The 5,000-nt window shown below is 36.6% G+C and overlaps 1 protein-coding gene across 1 annotated transcript in view; it reads left to right on the top strand.

Moving 5' to 3' along the window:
• Nucleotides 1-5,000, top strand: part of LOC113829336 (type II inositol 1,4,5-trisphosphate 5-phosphatase-like) — a 17,371-nt gene that overhangs the window by 1,244 nt on the left and 11,127 nt on the right. The window lies entirely within an intron of this gene.

The raw sequence follows: 5,000 nt of genomic DNA, 5'->3' as shown, positions 1-5,000 counted from the left end.
GGATCCAGGATTTTTTTTTTCTAACTCGAAAAGTTATGAACAGATTTAAATAAAATTTTTACCTAAGGTTTGCCTTAGCCTAATTAATATTCCATAAAATTTTGGTGGTGATCTGGATCATTTGGCAATCCTACCCCACCATTTGGGGGGGTCTGAGTGTGAAAACTGGCCACGTGACCCCATAGAATTAAACGGTCAGAAGCTGCAGCAGCACTTTAAAGTAGTTAAAAGGAAGGCACATCCCTGCAGTTCTTGTTTTCCTTCCTTTTTCACATTTTTTTTTTTCTTACTTTCTCCTTTTTTTATAACAATCATGAATGTCAATATAGCCATGGCCCCCAGTCCCCAGCAAGTGTTCAGTGGTGCTAAGAATCTCTGGGTTTTGTATAATTGAGATCTTTCTCAAATTTATGTTTTTGTTATTTTTATGTGGAATTGTTGTTTTGTTGTGTGGTGATATTGAGCTGAATCTTGGTCCTTGCCATCCAAAGTATTGTAATTTACTTTTTTGTAATATTCGTTGACTTCATTGGAATTTGAATGAACTTGCAGTTATCTCGACAAAATTTGACATCATTTGTTGGGTTGAAACTCTGGTTTCAGACATGAGGCACACGTCAGAGTTACCTTTACCCAATTTTAATAAACCCTTGTTGCTCTGTAGGAATTCTCTACCTTAAGCCCAAGGTTTGTGTTTATATTCTAGAGTTGGTTTTAATGCTAGTCGTTTTACAAAGTATGAATGTGGTTGTCACAAATACATGGTTGTGAGAGTGTATAGTCATTTTAATAATTTCTACATTTTTAGTCTTTATAGAAGTTCCAACTCTGATGACAGTATTTATGATTGTTTGTTGACTTCGTACATTTTTATTCAAGAAAATGATAGTAAATCTTGTTTTATTTATAGGTGATTTGGGTGTGAGCAGTTAGTCCGTGGTGCAACTCACAGGAGTGGCAATCTTTTGGATCTTTTGCCAACTGATGTGAGAGGGGTAGTTGATGTAGACTCCATTGCGCCAATAGGTTCTTCCAACCAATGTAGTCTAGCATGTAAGATCCAGCTGGAATTTCCTATGCTAGATTTTACGCTAACTAGACAAGTCTTAAAGTCTAGAATTAACTGGAATGGTGTCTACCATGCTTTTAATAGCATTATTTGGCAAAATGTTTACAATGCTCCTTGTCCTATTAAAGCTTTTAATTTGTCATTGTTGGACATCATAACAAAGTTTGTACCCAGCAAAACTCTGATATCTTGTTCACATGATAAAGCATGGTTTAATGAACGGTGTCACCAGGCTTATAGGGACAAACATGCTGCCTACAATCTCTGGTCTGTTAATTGTACTTGTCTTTGTTGGGAGAATTATGTTGCCATGCGAAATACAGCAACTAATGTTTATAAGGAAGCTAAATCTGAATATAATGCTCACTTGAAAGAAGTTCTCTGACAAGCCTCACAGCCGCATAAATGGTGGTCAACACTAAAAACATTTCTGTTAGGTCTTGAGTCCTCCATTCCTCCTTTAATGAAACCTGATGGTAGTTTTACATATAGTCTGTTTAAGAAAGCTACCTTGTTAGCAGATTATTTTATTTCAAAACAAAGTTTAGAAGATATTGAACTTCCTCCTTCATGTCACCCATTGCCATGCTTTAATTCATTTGCTTTCAGGTCCACTGAAATCAAGTATCTGTTATCTGAACTAGATGAATATGGTGGAGTAGATCTAATGACTTGTTTCCTTTGATTTTAAAAAGACTTAACAGTAAATTGGCTCCTAAATTAGCCGTAATTTTACATCTTTTAGTTCGTAAAGGGTCATTTCCAGATTGCTGGCGCTTTGGTAATGTTACCCCTATTCCCAAGGGCCCACTACAGTCTTCACCTACTGAATATAGGCCCATTTCAATTACACCAATTTTATCCAAGATTTTTGAACGTTTGTTGGTCAAACGTCTTTCTGTACATTTTAGACTGTTTCTTCCAGAGACTCATTTTGGTTTTAGAAAGGGACTCGGCTGCAATGATGCACTGCTTATGTTGGTGCATGAAATGCAGTCTGCTTTAGATAAGGGTCATGAGTCAAGACTTGTCTCGCTGGATTTTAGTGTAGCTTTTGACACTGTTAATCACAGGGGTTTAATTTTTAAGTTACAGTCTATTGGTGTAGGTGGCAAAGTTTTCAGTATTTTAACAGAATTTTTAATTGATAGGCAGCAGCGTGTTCATGTTAATGGTAGTTTTAGCTCGTATTCTCATGTATCTTCTGGGGTTCCTCAGATTAGTGTTCTTAATCCCTTTGCTCTTTATCTTATATACAAGCGATATGTGGTCTGGCATTACTAATAAATTGTTGGCATATGCTAATGATACTTCTCTCTATGCTGATATTCCTTCTCTGGCAACTAGGCAAATAGTAACTGACATTCTCACTGTAGACCTGATTATGATTCAGTCTTGGTGCTCTCGGTGGGGAATGAAATTATATCCTACTAAGTCTAAAGAAATGATTGTGAGTCGGTCTCGAACGCAGTTGCCTCAGCATCCAAGTCTGCTGATTAATGGAGTCTTAAAGCGTTTTAAGCAGGGGAGTGCTTGAGCAAGAATTCTTGCCAATAGGCCAAGAACTGTACCATTCCCTGCTTAAAACGCTTTCCAAGGCAGGCAGGCCCTGTTCAGTGATGCCAGACAAGTGGAAGTGTCTTTCTATAAAGTACAAATCATAACAGTCATTGGAGAACATAGAAATGTCAAAATAACACACAGCATATACATACTTGGGTTTTAAAAGCAATAGATAAGTATCCCCACCAACAATCTCGGAAAGAGATAACTGCATAATGCATAAGTCGAGAGTGGAGTTTAATCCATTGGCGGTTGGTAACAGTTTGAGCGCGCAATTCAAAACAACTGACAAGCTAGCGCCGCATCGAGATGGCAGAGTAAATCTACCCAAACATCTTAACAAAGCGCAATATTTTCTCCTATATTCATATAAAGTGCCTCTAAAACAATGACACACACTTCCGACTGGCAGCCCTTTCATTCTGACGCATTATCAAAACAAATGAGCATCCCTGTATTAAAATATAGGCCTACCCATTCCCATATATCTGATTTTATGAGGTTAAATATAACAAATCATGGAATTAAATATCAACAAAAGAATTTTGCTAGAATTCCTCAGACTTTTTTCACTTGAAATCTTCTTTATTTCATAGAATAGCAGATATATTCTCGATTTAGAGAGACGAGTAGTAATAGTACAGTAAGAGGTAAATTGTTTGTCTTATAATGATTTATTATTTATAAGTAAAACACTTTTTATTCCCATAATCTCCATTATCTCCTTTCGTTTTCAGTCAATTTAAATTTCTTTGAATATGATTTTAAGAAAATTACAGAATAAGATACTGTGAAAAAAATATTTATCTTATAAGATATTAAGCCGTGTTCCTGGCCAACGCCCGCATTCGAAGGATCTTGACCAGTATGGTATGTGACTGACGCTGTTTCCACGGTGACGGTACACCACTTGACTTAGCAAGCGCAAGTCTAGCCATCTACGGAGGTCGCTTGAGAAAGCAAGCGAAATGCTTGAGTTAGTAAGAAAACTCTTGAGATTTCAGGCAAGAACTTTCCCTGCTTAAAACGCCTTTAATCACTTCAGTGGATAACCCAAAGCTCTTAGGTGTAACCTTTGATTCAAAGCTTACATTTGAATTGCATATTAAGAATATGGCCCTGGCAATTTCATAAAAGTTAGGCATCATTCGCAAGTGCAAAAAAATCTATGAAGATGACAACATTACACGAAGGTGCTTCTTTTCTTTTATTCTGCCTCATTTTGAGTATTCTTCTCTTATGTGGTTATCTGCTGCAGACTCACACTAAAGACTGCTTGATCGTTCTTTTAATTCCATTAAATTTCTCCTGTCTGACTTAGATTTAGACATTGGACATCGTAGAGTTATTGGGGCCCTTTCAGTCTTATACAAAATTGTAATCAATAATTCCCATCCCCTCTATCTGGTTTTACCTGGATTTCATCAACCTGCAAGAATTACCAGAAGTTCTATGACCCTCAATTCAATGACATTTGATGCAAGTCGATCGTCTACAAGTCAGTTTTCTAGATGCTTTTATACTGCTATTTGTAGACTTTGGAATAGATTGCCTTCAGAGATTGTAACTTCTTCAACTCTTCATAAGTTTAAAACGTCAGCTAACATGTTTTTCTTACGTAACTAGCTGATTTCTTTTTTCTTTTTCTTTTTTATTCTTTCTTACTGGATCTTGACCTGCACTGACACCTTTGGTGGTATAAATCTCGATTTCTTCAGTGTGGCTTATTGTATAGCTTAATATAATAATAATGATAATAATAATAGTGGCAGAGTAAGCTGATTCAAAATTAATTGCATACCGATTATTTTCTAAATATAAGATATAAAGGCTTTTGATGGCACCAATCTATGTGAGTCAGTACAATTGTATCCTGATAGGATACTTTTTCTAATTTATTAGGCTTTTTCCTCTTTCCTGCTAGTGCGTTGCCTCCTTAATTATGCAGTGACTAGTCTACAGTATAAATACAGTTTTACTTGTCATTATGATAAATTCCATAAATCCTTGGCATGTATATTTTCCTGTATTTGATTGCACACAGCAACCCAACAACACAGCACAAGTCAGCGGACAACTTACCAATGGCCAAAAAATAGTGATGAGTTGTGTTGTCCACAACTTTGTATCTTGTTTCCAATATCCAGTGGGAAACACAGAAATAGAAAATCATGTTTTGAGGCTTGAGAGCAGCAACTGCAAAACAAATTTGGATTGTTGTTCAACTGGTGAGCGATTTTTCAGATATATTGTTACTGGATTGTTAACCCAACGTGACTAGGTAAAAAAGTTTGGCAAGTGGACATGATAATGGGATTGTTGGTGTGCATCGGCAGATTCCCCTGTTTGCGCCCGGCTCGTTTGGTAG

Source organism: Penaeus vannamei, chromosome 2, assembly GCF_042767895.1.
Source record: "Penaeus vannamei isolate JL-2024 chromosome 2, ASM4276789v1, whole genome shotgun sequence".
NCBI classification, from domain to species: domain Eukaryota; kingdom Metazoa; phylum Arthropoda; class Malacostraca; order Decapoda; family Penaeidae; genus Penaeus; species Penaeus vannamei.
The sequence above is the reverse complement of the archived record's forward strand: the minus strand, read 5'-3'. Positions and strand labels throughout refer to the sequence as shown.